Source organism: Moschus berezovskii, chromosome 7, assembly GCF_049115385.1.
Source record: "Moschus berezovskii isolate FMDL1 chromosome 7, NW_MosBer_1.0, whole genome shotgun sequence".
Classification (NCBI taxonomy): Eukaryota; Metazoa; Chordata; class Mammalia; order Artiodactyla; family Moschidae; genus Moschus; species Moschus berezovskii.
In genome coordinates this window covers 52,669,406-52,687,593 of record NC_142466.1, presented here as the reverse complement: position 1 = coordinate 52,687,593, position 18,188 = coordinate 52,669,406, and the positions used below count along the sequence as shown (strand labels likewise).

Genomic DNA, 18,188 nt, shown 5'->3' with positions numbered 1-18,188 from the left:
CATCTCGGCCTTGGTTTCCTTGGCGTCACCTGCTCCCTGTCCTCTCTCCCGTTCCCTCTGCCCTGAATTCAGCATCAACCTACATGGACTTGATTGTTGTTCTTGTTGCTAGGAAACTGTGGACCAAGGTCAAGTGTACATGCTAATTCATTAAGGCTTGTTAGCAACATCTTATCCTGTTGTGATTGTGTTGTCAAGTGTATGTGAGTGAATGAAAAGAACTGTTTTTGCTGCTGAAGGATTGTTTTCATGAAGGATTCCTATAAAAGTATCTTTCTCTGAGAGGTCCTTTTTGCCAGTTCACATCTCCTCAGGGAGCTCTGGCCAGCCATAGATTTTCCAAGTTCTGAATAGCAAAGGATGGAGTTGAAATGGCATCTGTAGTCAGGTAGACAGACTTCAGAATGAATTATGTGTTCTGTTGAGGCCTGGTTTCCCTAAGTGGATAAACTCTGAGCTGGAATGTGATGTATTCTTAGCAGGTAGAATTCAAGAAGGGGAAGGAGAGTTTTCCTAAGAGAGTCAGCTCGCTTTTGTGTCATTTTGTGGCTTGAAAAGGACTAGACACCAAGCATCCTTAACTCTGAGTGTTCTCCTGGCCTGCTGCAGAAGAATATGCATCCCAGTGTAGGTTCTGAAACCAACTTCGTTCTACTATATGGTTCATACTGTTTAGAAAAGGGGGGCTGGCAGACCCTCTAGGTTAACATCCCAGAAGCCTATCCAAAAGCACAACTTTAGAACCAAAGGATCTTCTGTCAGGACAGCAAAAATGGGCCGCAGTGCAGTTTGCCAAATAGACCTCAGAAACCAATAAGAAACCTCTTATTAGGTGAATGATAGCAGAGGAATTGGAGAAGGCAATGGCAAGCCACTCCAGTACTCTTGCCTAGAAAATCCCATGGACAGAGGAGCCTGGTGGGCTGCCATCTGTGGGGTCGCACAGAGTTGGACACGACTGAAGCGACTTAGCAGCAGCAACAGCAGAGGAATAAATGTGCTCTCAACCATCTGCCATGCAAACTGCCATGAGTGATTGGTTTGAGCTGTTACTTCCCTTGCTGACACTTTTGGGTTAAATAGAGCACAAGCTACATATAAGACACTGTCTGTGAGTAAGAAATAGAGCCTGGCCGCAAAGCCACACTATTCTTTGCTTTATCAGTGAACCAGAGAGAGTGGCGACTACTGTATCTCATCAGAAATTGAAAGTCTCTCTCAACTTATCATCTGCATGTTTAACAGATATTTTAGAGTGCCTCCTATATCTCAAACAGTGTACGAGATGCCAGGGATATAGCGGGCACAGAGATGCAGGTGCTATCTAAAACAAACACAGACCCTGCCTGTGCAGAGTTTATGATCTGTTCTAGGCTAGTTCTTTGTTGAGCCCTCAGTCCAACAGGCCTCCCCTGCTCTTCAGGCTTTCCTCTGAAGCCACCTTTAATGTCTTAGCTACTTACAGCTGTGTAACAAATTGCTCCAGAACTTAGTGGCATGAACCATGCCATAGTGATTATCTCACAGTTTCTGTGGTCAGGATTCCGGCATTACTTCGCTGGTCCTCTGCTTTGGGGCCTCTCTGACACCGCAGTCAAGGTGTCAGTGGTCTATAGTTCTCTTCAGGCTCACCTGGAGAAAGCCCTGCTCCCAATGAGCTTGTTGGCAGGATACAGCTCCTCACGGGCCTTTGGAGTGAGGACCTTGGTTCCTGGCCGACTGTGGCCCACAGGCCTCCTTGTTCTATGCCACGTGGGTACTCTCCTCCTTGGCTGCTTGTGTTAATAAAGTGTGCCAGCTGAGTCTGTTAGCAAGCTGGGCTGTAAAAGACTGTGACTTCTAATTACAGAATGACATCCCATCACCTTTGCTGTATTTAGAGTAAATCACTAGCCCACACTCCTTCCCCAGGAAGAGAATTACACAAGGGTCTGTATACCAAGAGTTGGGGATCACAGGGCCCATTCGAGAAGTCCATCTACTCCATTTGATGTCTTGTCATCTCCTTGTGTTGGCGAAGAGCTGCTGGGTCTAAAACCAGCAGCTGCTGGCCTCGTCCTCCCCAGTTGACCTCTTCAGTCATTCCCAACTCATAGGCTGTATTAATTTTGTCATCTGCTGGCCAGAAAAGAATGAAGCCAAGTGGTGCAAAAGAGAATAGGGGTGAGAGGCAGGTGGCTACATCAGAGACAGTTGGGATTCAGAAGAACCTGTGGAAATGGGGAGGAAGAGGGATTGTCCTCAAGGAAAACACACAACCAGATGCATTCTTTTTTTTTTTAATTTTTAATTGGAGGCTAATTAGTAGAAGCATTTTAACTTTATTGTCAAGGGACTTCCAGGGCCAAAAGAATTTGCCATAAAGAGTGCTTCTTAAGCTTAAGCAGAGCTTTCAACCACTGTTCTGCTGATCCCCCTGGACTTTGGGGATGAGGGAGGCCTGGACCAATGGGTGTGTTGCCTTCAACTCCGGCAGTGTCAGCTGGGGCTCCAGACCCTCTCTGGGTGACCCAGAATGTTGTCTGAATGCTATCACCTCTCCACACGGCATGACACAAAAAGAGGTGGAGAGCTGCCTAGTAGGGGTCTTGCTGGTGCTGAGAGAACAGCCTTGGAGGCTGGCTGGCATCCTGGTGCCCTGACTCCTCCCCCAGATGTGGGCATGGTTCCCATTCTTTGTGTTCCCATCTCACCCGTCCTCTTGTCATGGGGGCCGTTTTCCATCGCAGGTGTTATCCATTATGGATGAGGCATGGAGAAGGCCGTGGTGAATAATTCAGCAGGTTTCGGATGCAGATTGAACATTAAAGGGAAGGAAAGACTGAAAAGAAGAGAGCCAGGGGAAGCATTCTGGATTCTGTTGCAACAAAAGGATGCTGTGTGAAGGTGCTTTCTGTAACTTTCCAGAAGATCTGCTTTACTTTGTAGTCTCTCTAGTGATTTTTAAGTCTTAAGTGTAACGGTGGTTCTCTGGTTAATAACTGAAAAAATTCCAAACTTTCCACAGCAACAGTGAAGATTCTGATGATTTCAGCCTGTCCTGAGTGATTCGTGAGTTCAAATCAGAGCAGTTTTTAAGAGTGATAATGGCAGATTGGTTCCACCCTTGAACCGGGGGAGTTCAGTGGTAGGGGTTATTCAATCTCAACACTTAAGAATCAACACCAAAAGGTTTTCTGTCTTTTAAATAATTGATGGAAAGAAGACAGTATCCAGAGAAATGCCCAGTGCTATAAATTCAGAAGAAATACCTCCTGCATTACTCACCATTTAGAAAGAGCCTCCTTGAATGGGGCTGACAGCCCCAAGTTTTGCAGCAGACTGACCCAGATTATAGTAGGTACAATCTGACTGTGAGCAGAGCGGTCAGAAACACAAGAACAGGCGAGGAGGGGCAGAGAAGTGCCCGAGGACCTGCTCTCTCCGGCCTGGCCTACAGAGTTGTCCACAGCACAGGAAACTGTCACCTAACGTGGGTGGATTTTCCAGTTGTGGATCATGCGGGTCCTCTGCTTCTCTCTTTTCTACCTTTTGACTCCTACAGTTCATCAGGTAAAGTAGGGAGAGAGACCTGTTATCCTGTCTCATAGAGGGATTGGTGAGAAAGAAGGCTGAAGCCATCTCTTACAGTGAATGTCTTGAATGTTCTTTACCCTTCATTTTTTGTGCATCCGCAACCTCCCCCATTGCCATGGCTAGTTAAGAAGAGGTAGATTCACTCTGGGAGGTCTATCTATCTTCAGCCTTCAGAACCACCCTACCCAACTCTGTTTCCATTAGTTCCTTCCAGCTCAGTTCCACCTGTGTTAGTCTTGTCTTTCCTGAGAATAAGTGTACACAGTCCAGCTCTCAAAGCCAGTTTGGGTTTACCTATTGTTGTTCAGTTGCTCAGGAGTGTCTGACTCTTGTGACCCCATGGATGGCAACACTCCAGGCTTCCCCATCCTTCACTATCTCCCAGAGGTTTGCTCAAACTCATGTCCATTGAGTCAGTGATGCCATCCAACCATCTCATCCTCTGTCACCCGCTTCTTCTCCTGCCCGCAGTCTTTCCCAGCATCAGGGTCTTTTCCAGTGAGTCAGCTCTTTGCATCAGGTGGCCTAGGTATTGGAGCTTCAGCTTCAGTATCAGTCCTTCCAATGAATATTCACAGTTGATTTCCTATAGGATTGACTGTTTGCTCTCCTTGCAGTCCAAGGGACTCTCAAGAGTCTTCTCCAATACCACGGTTCTAAAGTGCCCATTCTTTGGTGCTCAGGCTTCTTTATGGTCCACCTGTCACATTTGTGCACAACTACTGGAAAAACCATAGCTTTGACTTCCCGGGCCTTTGTTGGCAGAATCTGCTTTTTAATACGCTGTCTAGGTTGGTCGTAGCTTTTCTTCCAAGGAGCAAGCATCTTTTAATTTCATGGCTGCAGTCATCATCTGCAGTGATTTTGGAGCCCAGGAAGATTAATTTTGTCACTGTTTTAATTTCTTCCCCATCTATTTGCCATGAAGTATTGGGACCAGATGCATGATCTTAATTTTTTGAATGTTGGGTTTTAAGCCAGCTTTTTCACTCTCCTCTTTCACCTTCATCAAGAGGCTCTTGAGTTCTTCTTCAATTTCTGCCATTAAGGTGGTGTCATCTGCGTATCTGATGTTATTGATATTTCTCCTGGCAATCTTGATTCCAGCTTGTGCTTGATCCAGTCCAGCATTTTGCATAATACTCTGCATATGAGTTAAATACGCAGGGTGACAGTATGCAGCTTTGACATTCTCCTTTCCCGATTTTGAACCAGTCCATTGATCCCTGTCTGGTTCTAATTGTTACTTCTTGACCTGCATACAGGTTTCTCAGGTGACAGGTAAGGTGGTCTGGTACTCCCATCTCTTTAAGAATTTTCCACAGTTTGTTGTGATCCACAAAGTCAGAGGCTTTAGTATAGTCAATTAAGCAGAAGTAGATATTTTTCTGGAATTCTCTTACTTTTCCTATGATCCAGCGGATGTTAGCATTTTGATCTCTGGTTTCTCTGCCATTTCTAAATCCAGCTTTTACATCTGAAAGTTCTCAGTTCACATACTATTGAAGCCTAGCTTGGAGGATTTTGAGGATGACTTCGTTAGCATGTGAAATGAGTGCAACTGTGTGGTAGTTTGAACATTCTTTGGCATTGCCCTTCTTTGGGATTGAAATGTAAACTGACCTTTTCCAGTTCTGTGGCCACTGCTGAATATTCCAAATTTGCTGGCATATTGAGTGCAGAACTTTAACAGCCTCATTCTTTTAGGATTTGAAGTAGCTCAGCTGGAATTCTGTCACCTCCTCCAGCTTTGTTTGTAGCAGTGCTTCCTAAGGCCCACTTGACTTCACACTCCAGGATGTCTGGCTCTACGTGAGTGAGCACACCATCATGGTTATCCAGGTCATTAAGCCGTTTTTTTGTGTGATTCTTCTGTGTATTCTTGTTGGTGTGTATCGAAGCATGTTGACCATGGGGGCAGCTTCTTTTTGTGTTTGTGTATCTGACTTGCCATTTCCACATTCAGATTTCAGTGCGAGGGTGTTCAGCAGCTGTGAGGAGGTGGGGAGGGCCCACTCTCAGCATCCTGCGCCCCCTGGCCCTGGCTGGCCACATGCCCAGGTTTGTTCTGACACTGGCTCTGAGCAAGCCTCTTTTTCCCAACTCCTGCCCCTTTCTGCCATATGAACTGGATGCTCTTTTCACAGGTTCTATAAACATAGCAGAGTTTAGAGTGTGTGAAAGTTTCTGGTAGCACCTCAGAACCGAGTTTATTTTCCCCCAGAAATAGTAGGCATTACTGCCAGAAGAGGGAGGCCAGCCCCTCCTCAGAAACATCAGGTGATGATGCTCCAGCAGTGACGCACGACTTGCCGGGACCATCGGGCACTGAGGGGTTAATGCAGCTGGGTCAGACACCCTGGGAGTTGGTCACATCTCCTATTACAAGTTACATTATTGACTTGGCCATCTAACACCACTGGAAACAATCCACCAGACACACACTAGGATCAGGAGTTAGCCTCAGCTCACAAGTGGATGCTTAAGAGCTGGCCCTGCTACCCAGAGAGCACCCATAAAGATGGAGAATTTCTGGATGTACCAGTTTGAGTGTCACGAAGATGAGGTAGGTGGATCCTCAGTTTCACAGCTCTGTTTGCTGCTTTGCTCTTGGTTGTCTTCTTGTCCTGTCAGATTGTGCGTTTTCTGCATTTCCCTTGACAGTAGGAGTAAGTGAACAGAGCTGGAATAGGATGGGAAGAGATGTAATCAGGTTTGCCTGTTGCTGGTAAGTCCACGACGACCTGAAAAAAGAAAAGGCTGACCACTTAAATTGCACTTTGCTTCCTCTCCATCAGCATCACATTGTTATTTGCTGTGTTCTGATAAATGAGTTCATTTAGGCACTGTAGCCTCTAATTCCAGGTTCTTTGTTGTGTCTTTTGCTTCCATAATGCTAATGAAAATGAATGGAGATTAGTGCCTTGCACACTAGGAACTGATTTGCTAATAAATGAGCTGATGGGCAAAGTGAACCCTGTATAGTACCTGGCACATAGTAAGCTGTCAACAAACAGTAGCTGTTCTTGTTTTTAGTAGATAACGTGTTATTACAGCAAATGGTTTGCTCTTAGCTGCATTTCTTAATACAAACTGAAAGCCACTTTGGTTTTCCTCTCACAGAGCTCACTTTCAGTATGGCCTGAGGATGCTCGTGCAGGAGGACCATCAGGGATATGGACCTAGATGGAAAATGAACATGATGGAGGCTTCTTCATAAATGAGTCCATCACAAGTTGTAATAAATTTCAAATAAATACAGTGAGGCTATTTCAAAGGGGGAAAGATCACATTGGTTTATAGATCAGTTTTATCAGATGATAAGTTATCAAATGTTTCAGGAATGACTTTAGTTAATAATTAATTAGTCTTTTTTTTTTCCTTTGAGAACATGGTTTCAGAGGCATAGAGCCCTTCAGGTAGTGATAAAATGAGTGATCTGTGTGGTCCCCTGAAGAGGAAAGCATCCTGTACCTAGGTGATCGATGCAGCACAAGGCTTTCTCCAAGCTGCTAGATAGACTGGATCCTCACCCTAGCAGTCTTGCCAAGGGTTTAGCAGACTTGGGACTGGGAATGTGAGCATTTTCCCTGTGGGAAAAGAAAATGGAAATGCTTAGAATATTCTGACAGTTGTCTCAAAATGTTCCGTTGGTATTAATTGAATCCATTATAAATGTGTATATAAAACACTTCATTAGGCCCAGGCTATTATCATTTTAATGACATAATTATGCCCCTACAATGCCTATGCTAACTTTCCTGCTTCACCACATTAAGAAAATACAAATGCGCGTTGATAATACAGTTTGAATGGAAAGTGAATAATTATGGGATTCTTCAGCAGTTTTGATTTTCAGAAGCACAAACATGTCTTGGAGCAAGAAAAAACTAATCATATATATATATTTTTTTAATAATCGTAACATAGAATAGGTTAATTTAAAACACTTTATGTCAGTGAGGAAAACAGGGTGTATTTACTTGAGGAAAAGGACAACACTGGTTAAACTGATATACATACTGAAAAAGCTATCTGAGAACACCGGAGACACAGAAGTCACCCCCCACACCCCACCCCACCCCCAAAGTGGCAGTTTCTCAGAAAGACTAGAGCCTATACTGGGTATCCCCTGCCTTTGAAAGTCCATATGCATTCTTCGGCATTCAGCCTTCTTTATGGTTCAACTCTGACACCCATACGTGACTACTGAAAAAACCATTGTGACTCTAGTGGTAAAGAACCCATCTGCCAATAAAGGAGACGTAAGAGACACAGGTTCAATTTCTGGGTCAGGAAGATCCCCTGGAAGGGGAAATGGCAACCCATTCCAGTATTCTTACCTGGAAAATTACATGGACAGAGGAGCCTGGCAGACTACAGTCCATAGCGTCACAAAGAGCTGGACATGACTGAGCGACTAACACTTCACTTCTCACGTCCACATGTGACTGGAAAAACCATAGCTTTGACTATATGGAACTTTGTCAGCAAAGTGATGTTTCTTCTTTTTAATACGCTAAGTTTGTCATAGCTTTCCTTCCAAGGAGCAAGTGTCTTTTAACTTCATGGCTGCAGTCACCATTCACAGTGAGTTTGGAGACCAAGAAAATAAAATAGAGTTGGACCATAAAGAAGAATCGATGCTTTCGAACTGTGGTGCTGAAAGAGAAGACTTAAGTCCCTTGGACAGCAAGGAAATCAAATCAGTCAATCCTACAGGAAATCTACCCTGAATATTCATTGGAAGGACTGATGCTGAAGCTCCAATACTTTGGCCACCTGATGCGAAGAGCCGACTCATTGGAAAAGACCCTGGTGCTGGGAAAGATTGAGGGCTGGAGGAGAAGGGGACGACAGAGGATGAGATGGTTGGATAGCATCACCAACTCAGTGGACATAAGTTTTAGCAAACTCTGGGAGATAGCGAAGGACAGGGAAGCCTAGCATGCTGCAGTCCATGGGGTCACAAAAAGTTGGATACTACTGCGTGACTGATCAAAAACAAAAATGAAATCTGTCACTGCTTCCACTTTTTCTATTTGCAATAAAGTGATGGGACCAGGTGCCATGATCTTAGTTTTCTGAATGTTGAGTTTTAAGCCAGGTTTTCTACTCTCCTCTTTCACCCTCTTCAGGAGGCTCTTCAGTTTCTCTTCACTTTCTGCCATTAGAGTGGTATCACTTGCATATCTGAGGTTGTTGATATTTTTCCCAGCAATCATGATTCCAGCTTAGAGTCATCCAGCTGGCATTTCTCATGATGTACTCTGCATACATGTTAAATAAGCAGGGTGACAATATACAGCCTTGACGTACTCCTTTCCTGGTTTTGAACTAGTCCGTTGTTCTATGTCCAGTTCTAACTGTTGCTTCTTGACCTGCATATACGTTTCTCAAGAGGTAGATAAGGTGGTCTGGTACTCCCATCTCTTTAAGAGTTTTCCACAGTTTGTTGTGATCCACACAGTCAAAGGCTGTAGCGTAATCAATGAAGCAGATGTTTTTCTGGTGTTCCCTTGTTGTATCTATGATCCAACGGATGTTGGCAGTTTGATCTCTGGTTCCTTTGCCTTTTCTAAATCCAGCTAGTACATCTGGAATTTCTTGGTTCACATGCTACTGGAGCCTCGCTTGAAGGATTTTGAGCATTAATTACCTTGCTGGCATGTGAAATGAGTACAACTGTGCAGTGGTTTGAACATTCTTTGGCATTGGAATGAAAACTGACCTTTTCTGGGTCTCCTATATTGCAGGCAGATTCTTTACCATCTAAGCCACCAGGGAAGCCCTGTGTATTCAATATTCTGTGTTAAATTGTAATGAAAAAGAACATGAGAAAGAATGTATATATAACTAAATCACTGCTGTACAGCAGAAATTAACACAACACTATAAATCAATAAATAAAAATAAAGTAGTGACAAGAACCCTGAGCTGCTTGTACCCACAGACTTCCATATGAGCACATGAGTGCAATGCTACCTGTGTCCAGAACATACTTTGTCTGTAAATCTTTTTCTTTTTTGTGTTTCCTTTTTCCTCTAATACTAAAGAATTGGTGCCCATGCATCCTTCCATATTTAACACTTTTCTGGAACTCCTTTTGTATTTTTTATGGAGAATCCTGATTAAGCACTTGAAGAAGAAAATGTAAGTTAATCATAAATTCTGCCTTCGAAGTGATTATTAAACACTGTAAATAAAATGTTATCTAATAGTATTATAATTTTATGAAATGTAATGGAGAACGTGATGCACCATAAGAATGGCACAGATAAAATACAAGCAATTCTCATAGGAGAGGGATTCATTTTGCCTAAGAGAGCTGGAAAGACTTCATGAAAGAAGTAGTATTTGAAGTGGGCCTTTGGAGGGTCATGAACATGTGGAGTTCAGACAAGAGCATAAGCAAAGGTTCACAACAGAAACTCATGGGGAACAGAAAGGAGTTCAGTGGCTTGATCTTAGACCATACGAACTGTACGGGTGGAAAATGGTAAAGAAATTAAGGCCAAACCTTGGATGCCTTCAGTGCCAAGGTAAAGAGTCTAGGATTTATTCTTTAAGCAAAAAGGAACCACTAAATTTTTTGAATTGAGAAATGAATTCCTCAGAGCTCGTTAAAATTGTATTTAAAATAATGAGAGTAAATAGGTCCTTCATGAGAGGTCTCAATGTCTTACTCAGTTTGGCCTGATGTAACAAGATAGCATAGACCTGGTGGCTTAAACAACAGAAATTTATTTCTCACAGTTTTGGAGCCTAGGAGGTCTGAGATGGGGGTACAAGGATGGTCAGCTTCTGGTGAGTGTTCTCTTCCTGGTTTGTAGATGGCCATCTTCTTGCTGTGTTGGGGTAAAAGGCCGTGAAAGAGGAACCAGGTTCTCTTGTTCTCTTATAAGGGCACTAATCCTGTTCACAAGGGCTCCATCCTCATGACTAATCACCTCCCAGAGGCCCTACCTCCTCATTTCATCCCTCTGGGGGGAGGGGGACAGGCTGAGGTTTTAATATATATGTTTGAGAGGGACATTATCCATAACACTGGTGAAGAATGTTCATGAGTTCTTAGTGTTTGGGTTACATGTTATATGTCAGCTGTTTGGTGACTTAAAAACAAACCCTTATTTTCAGGCTCTGTGAGATTCTCCATATAGTTGAAGTTGCTAAATAATTCATAGGCTTGGTAAAACTGTAATTTTAAAGAATTATTTCTCCTACCCTTGGTTGCAGTGAAATTTTTGTCACTGAGTTCCCTTTGAAGAAATGGATCTTTGTATATTGGGATCCATCAGACTTGGCTAGAGCCAGCTGGGATCTTTTACCAGGTGTCCTAAACAGTGGAGTGTATCAGTGTGTCATGGTCATATGTGAGCTGTCGGTGTTTAACCCTAGAGCAATGAATACGAACATGGTTCTCTTTTGTAAATCAATCAACATAATAGCATCATACTCAATCTTCATATTCCAACATGCTGTCTTGAATGGGAGATAGTGAACATGCCAGAAACTACATACAGTCACTGTGTGTACCCCCTAACCATAGCCAGAAATGAGTTATTCTTGCCATTATACCAGTAAGAGTCTTGGGGCTTATAAAGTAATTTAAAATCTTTGTGGTATGATTTTATAGAGCCTTCTGTGTGCTTTTTAATTTTATTCATGAATAAAATGTTTATAAGGAAGGAAGCAAGATGAGATGAAGAAAATATCCCCTTGGGTATGCATTGTCCTTTTGAACACTCTCCCATAGAGGCAAAATAATTTTTGTTATTATTGTAATCTTAAAAGATTCTCAAATATTGGTTAAGTGATTTGTGCATGCCCAGGCACTGAGCCAATTCTGTGTGCATTGTTACCGATTAATCTTCACGTCATTCCCAATCCTCGTGTCATTCTCAGAAGAGTCAGAGAGGATGGGAACCTGGCGGTGAGTGGTGAAGCCAGGATTCCCATGCAGGTCTGCCAGGTGCTGGTGTTTGAGCACTTAGCCCCTTCAGTATCCTGAAACCTGAGTTGCAATCTTACTTGTTCTGCCACAATAGAAAATTAAAACATCAGTATTTTTCAAAGGAGAAATGTAACTTGTGCTCCCTATAATCACCTATGCTTTTGAAAATGGACTCTAATATTGGAAAGCCAGAACATGATAGGTTTGAAAACTTGACCAGTGTCTTAGGAATTCATTGATTTTTTTTTTTTTTAAACTTCTCACCAACCAGGAGCCTTTCTCAGGGCCTTCCAAGTCCTGGGCACTGTGGCACAGAAGACTTGCGTCTTCTCCACTGGAAGCTTTCTCTGATCCAGATGGTCTTTCCTCCCACCTGCTCATGCCTGTTATGGGCTGCTGTCATGTCATATTTTAACCAACCAGGGGAAACAGAGGCAGTGTCCCAAAGGATCCTTGTGTCAGTGTACCTTCAAAGGTCTACTTAAAATTAATTCACTTACAACAAATGCGAAGGTTTCAAAGTAAGTATGGGGAGAAAGGGATTTGATTAGAACTTTACCTTGAAAAACAGTACTAAAAATGACAAACATAAGCTTAGTGTATTTTTTGATTAACAACATGTCAGTTATAATTTCATCTATATATGAATTCTTAGAGAAGTATTTTTTTCAGTTTATCTCATTGAAGCATAGTTGATTTACAGTGTTGTGTTAATTTCTGCTGTGCTGAAAAGTGATTGTTATATATGTTATTTTTCATATTGTTCTCCATTATGGCTTATTACAGGATTTTGACTGTAGTTCCCTGTCCCCAGTAGGACCTTGTTGTTTATCTGCCCTATATATAATACATAATAGTTGGCATCTGCTAAGCCCACACTCCCAGTCTATCCTCCCTCCTCCTTCCTCCCTCCCTCTTGGCAACCATGTCTGTTCTCGATGTCTGTGAGTCTGTCTCTGTTTCACAGATAAGTTCATTTATGTCATATTTTAGATTCCATATAGTATTTGTCTTTCTCCTCTGACTTCTCTCAGTATGATCTCAGTTCATCCACATTACTGCAGATGGCATTATTTCATTCTTATTTGTGGCAGAGTAGTATTCCATTGGATATATGTACTACATCTTCTTTAGCCATCCTTTTGCTGACAGACATTTAGGTTGTTTCCATGTCATGGCTACTGTGAATAGTGCTGCTGTGAACATAGGGGTCAGTTCAGTTCAGTCACTCAGTTCTGTCCAACTCTTTGTGACCCTATGGACTGCAGCATGCCAGGCTTCCCTGTCCATCATCAACTCCTGGAGCTTGCTCAAACTCATGTCCATTAAGTTGGTGATGCCACTGAACCATCTCATCCTCTCTGAACATAGGGGTACACTTATCTTTTTTAATATAGTTTTGTTTGGATGTATGCCCAGAGTGGGATTGCTGGATCATACTCTAATTTTAGTTTTTATGGAACCTCCATACTGTTTTCCATGGTGACTGCACCAATTTACATTCCCATCAACGGTATGGAGGGTTTCCTTTTCTCCACACCCTCTCCAGCATTGTTCTTAGTGTGAAGTGATACCTCACTGTAGTTTTATTTTCATTTCTCTAATAATTCATGGTAATGAGCATCTTTTCATGTGCCTATTGGCCATTTGTATGAATTTTCTTGAGAAATGTCTACTTAGTTCTTCTGCCCACTTTTTTTTACTGGGTTGTTTGTTTTTTGTTATTGAGTTGTATGAGCTTAGAGAAGAAGTATTGACTTAAAGAGTCATAATTTTTCTCAGAAAAAAGTCATTGAATCATACACTAGAACAACTGCCTTCAATTCACACATGACTCCTGCAGCATGATCAGAAACAGTCCTTTCAATCATAGAAAGGACCATTTCAGCAAAAATATTTAAAGACTGTTTTCCCAAGGCCCTCTATTATCAGATGTTCCAGTCATGCTTTTTTTGAAGCACCTCTAACATCATTATTGGCGATGGACAGGGAGGCCTGGCATGCTGCAGTCCTTGCGGTCACAGAGAGTTGGACACAACTGAGCAACTGAACTGAACATCATTATCCTTCCGTTTTTCTCTTTTTAATTGTTAACTGGTGTAACTCCACCAACTTTTTGATAGCTCATAGTGGGTTTGAGCAGTTCTGCAGTTTTACCACTTTCAGTTTTGAGATTCTGCTTTTTATTTTTGCAGTATTTGCACTTATGCCCTGCAATGCAGTTGCTGTTTTGTTCTGGTTTGGTTTTGTCTGGAAACACCAGATGGTCCCAGCAGTCAGCAGAGATCAGCTGACAAAGATGTGGGCCAGACAGACGCTAGTGTTTGAGAGGGAAGACTGTGAAGACACATACTAACCCTGCAAATAGTTAGCTCCTTAGTGGTGGTTTTTATGTTAAGGTGACTTGTTTTCTCGGGGACTCGGCGACATTCCTTACAGAGGACATCTTGCATGTGTTCATGGGTCTATCTGCCCTGCCAGACCAGGAGCTCCTTGGGCACAGGCAGGGACCTGGGCTTCTCCAGACACTATCAGCGCTTCCGTGTTAGATAAGTGAGTGAATGATGCAGGTCAAGCTCACTTCTTTTGGTCTTTTGACTAGAATTCCTCCAGACGTCTTTCACCATCCCTGTACACCTGTCCACATCACAGCCTTGCTCTCAGTGCTGCCTCGATCCTTAGGCTTTTCTGAAAACAGCACTGTCCATTTGGAGAGAGCCAGGGGTTCTTTACCCATGGCTTTGGGGTGTTCTCAGTGTCCTTCCGTCAGCTTTTCTGGGTGATAATCTGTTCTTTTTGCAGATATCCAAGGATGAAAGAGGATTAGGGGAAAGGGAAGACCAAAGTGGTAACTCAACCCCCTCAGTCCTTTAGATCTTCCAGTTCAATTCAGGAAATAGTTATTAAAGTGCCTAGACTGTGCTTCTCCAATGAGGACTTATAAAGAAAATAGCCTCTGGGCAGAGAGTAGGCACAGTCTGTCACCAAGTGGGGCTCCAGCAACTGGTCCCAGCCCTGCTGTTCAGCCCATTTCTCCCCTCCCTGTGGAGCTGTGTGTCCCTCCCTGCCTCTGTTTCTAGTACCTTCAACCTCTTCCCAATCCCGTCCTGCTGCGTGAAGACCATCCAGTTTTCAGGGCTGAGCTGACGCAGTGCCTTCCCAGCATAGTAGCACTGCTGGTCCACACTCCTTCCCTCCTGCAGAAGTAGTCCCTCCCTACTCTGTGTCTCTGTGTATGAATGCATGACTCCGCCACCTGCCATGGCGCTGACTTCATACGTTTCCTCCTCCTACCTGGAAAGGGGTAGATGGAACAGCCACAACATCTCTTGCCTCTTTGTTTCTGGGTCCAGTGCTAGGAACACAAGGAGGCACCGAAATATCTGTTGGAGGAATAAATAAGTAATAATTAATTGTGTACTGCTTTTCACCCCTACAAGCATGGCCTGAAAGTGCCATGAACTGTTTGTCTGTCTCGCCCCCAACCATCAACAGTTTATGTGCCCCTAGGAGATGTCCAGTGAATGAAGATGACTGACTGGCTTTCCCTCCAGATGCTGTTGCATCCTTGGACCTCAGGACAAGATTATCCATCTCTTGTCCTGGCATTGAAGAGCCTAAGTCTGAAGACTGGGAGCTCTGCTTTTACCACCCCAGAGCTGTGGCGAATCAGCTAGAACATAATCTACAGAAAACAAATTGTTGAGCTTAAGGAGACCGCCTGTAATTCCAGAACAGGGAGTTATCGAGTCATCTTTGAACAGTGCCTTCCTAGAGACCTGATGTGGCACTTACCTTTGTGAATCTCCAAGCCCACCTTTGCTTCCCACCCTTGGTCGCATTTGCCTGAAATTGAATATCCATCCAAAAACCTAGAAAGCATGAGACTCCCAGAGAAATATGTAATGATAGTTTTTACTTTTTGCCTCATATCATTGGTTAAATTTTGTCTCCAATACATTCTTTGAAAGTAAAAACTATTTTCCAATTTCTGGTTTTCTCTCCGCTCTTCAGCATATGAAGAGGCAGAAGTTGGGGTGAGAAGCAAAGGACTTTTAAAGCAGACATTTGAGATGAATTGACATTAACACCTTGGTTTGGGCTCCATGGAGTCTGTGTCTGCTCTGAAGGTGTTTGTCCATCTTGGCTTTGTCAGCAGTGGTTGTCTACTAGTGGGTAGTAGGCTTCCAGGTAGGGTAATCTCTTGGGGACAGTTTGTGCTTTAAAGGAACTTTGCTGGAGCTAAGGTCGGAGTCTTCACAGGCAAAGGCCCTTTCTCTAGTTTTCCAGTTCAAAATGCAGATGTAGCAGTGTAGGGGTCCCATAACAGAAAGAGGCTTATCACTGACCTCTAAAAATAATACAAGAGAGTAGTTGTTGACTGCTTTTGGCACAAGTTGGAAAACATGGTAAGGCAGAAAACCACATTGACATCATTTATTCAGTTAACGCTTACTGAGTGAATCCCTGCTGTTCACGAGTGCCCAGGGCGAGGCACTTGGATCACCAAGATGAATAAATGAGCTTTGCTAAAGAGTTCTTGGGAAAGGGGAGGCACACACAGAAACAGATAATTACAAAACCTGGGCCGTGCCATCAGGGGAGAATAGTAGTTTGAACAGAGTCTGAGAAGGTTTCAACAGGATGAGCGCTTTCGAAGGAGAGAACAAGGGAGAATGCTCTAGAAGGAGGTCAGTAATTGCATGTGCAAACAGAAGGAAGCTCAAGGGACCTCATCTGCATATGGAAGGCTAGGGAGGGGAAGTGGCTCCTAATCAGGCCTGGTATGGGTCCCGTGAGGGCCTCGGCGAGACAGTGCCCCCCAGAGTCACATGTGTACCTCTTCTCTGGGGTCCCATGGTGGGTGACCGGCGCTGGTCACCAAGCCTTATTGTGGGGTCCGACCTGCCTCTTCTGTACCCCAGCCTGCTCTGCAGATAACCTGTCTTCTCAAATCATCCAGAGATGACCTGGTGCTCACAACACTGCAAAGCCTCCATTTTTAGAAGCTTTGCAACAGAAACTAATTAGAGAAATAGGCACTATGGGATACTTTGGGAGCTTTTTTTTTTTTTTTTTTTTTAATGAAAGTGATACATTGGCCCTCAAACCAAGCAATTAGAGAAAAAGCAGCTGTGCTAGCTTCCCCAGGGACTAGACCTTTAAAATCTTTGTGACAGAGAAAATTACTTGGGGAAAAATAGACATAAATATCTAAGAAGTGCTTCATATTTGAAAAACTAGGAAAATTTAAAGGCATTAAATTCTCATGAAAACTTTACTCCATTAATTTTGAGTAGGTCAGACATAGAGCTAACTCAGCAAGTCCCACCACCTCTCTGGGGTGCCAAATGAAAAGTTCCATGTGTTCTTTTCAGAGGCACACAGGGTACCTTTCTTGCATCCAGAGACCGAGGGGCTCAGGTACTTTGTACCTCAGGTCACCCTGATGTGTGTCCTCTTGGCTTAACTATGGAGCAGCTGATTTCTGCACGTGAGTGATGGAGAGGCTCGCTGCTCCTCGCCTTTCTGCTCAGAATCAGGTACATCAGCTCATGGGAAACACATCCAGGCCTCGCAGCAACAGGTCAAGACAGCTCCATGTCTGTGTGCATAACTCTCCTCCTCACCACATCATCCTTCAGTTCATTGGGTATTTCCTGTAGCTGAGGCTTTCTGGAAAGAATTTATTGTTTTTATGATTTCACCCAGTGCTTGCTGACCCTCCCCGCCACGTATGAACTTGCCCCCTCCCCTCCCCTGTACCACTGCTCCATGGAACGTTCTCCCTCCCCAAGCAGAGATACATTCCCGATGTCTCTGTACCCCCACTTCCCCTGGGGCTCAGTCTCCAGAGATCAGGAGCAGGCTCAAGCTACTGCTCGTGTGATTTTGCTTCCTTTGCCCAGCATGTACCTCCCCTCACTCATATCCCTACACTTCCTTAGGGAATAGATCTTTACTTGGACTTAGGTTTTATGCCTTCCATCAAACAAGCTGTGAAGCGGTGTGTTCTTGCTCTCAGAGGACCATGGCAACAGAATTCTTAAGCATCCCTGTGGCTCACCTGAAGATTTTCTTTATCCCCCAGATTTTGGGAGCATGCCGAAATCTTTGAGGATCAGCTGGGGAGGGTTTTAAGCACCTTCACTGGCCTGGAGCTTCAGATCCATTCAAGCAGGGCCCACACAGGGAGCCTGAGCCCATCACCTGGGGGCAGTAACATCCCTGATGGAACTCCTGCTTTCCGAACCTTTTCTAAGTCTTATTTATTTATTTATTTTTCTTTCTCTTTTATTATTAAGTAGATCAATGAGTATTTAAAAGTGTTTTTAAGTGGAGAAAGGAGAGGGCGGGACAAATTGAGAAAGTAGCATTGAAGCGTATCCATTACCATAGGTAAAATAGATAGCTACTTTGAAGTTGCTGTATAACACAGGGAGCTCAACCTGGAGCTCTGTGACAACCTAGGGGGTGGGATGGCGTAGGGGGTGGGAGGGGGGAGGTTCAAGAGGAAGGGGAACATTTGTATACTTAGGGCTGATTCATGTTGTTGTATGGAAGAAAGGAACACAATGCTGTAAAGCAATTATCCTTCAATTAAAAATAGATTTTTTTAAAAAATGTGTTTAGTATAACAAATAAAACTGTTTTCATC

General features: G+C 43.5%; 1 protein-coding gene across 3 annotated transcripts in view; it reads left to right on the top strand.

Annotated features, from left to right (window-relative positions):
* The window catches only part of APBA1 (amyloid beta precursor protein binding family A member 1), a 248,520-nt gene that overhangs the window by 186,422 nt on the left and 43,910 nt on the right, over positions 1–18,188 (top strand). The window lies entirely within an intron of this gene.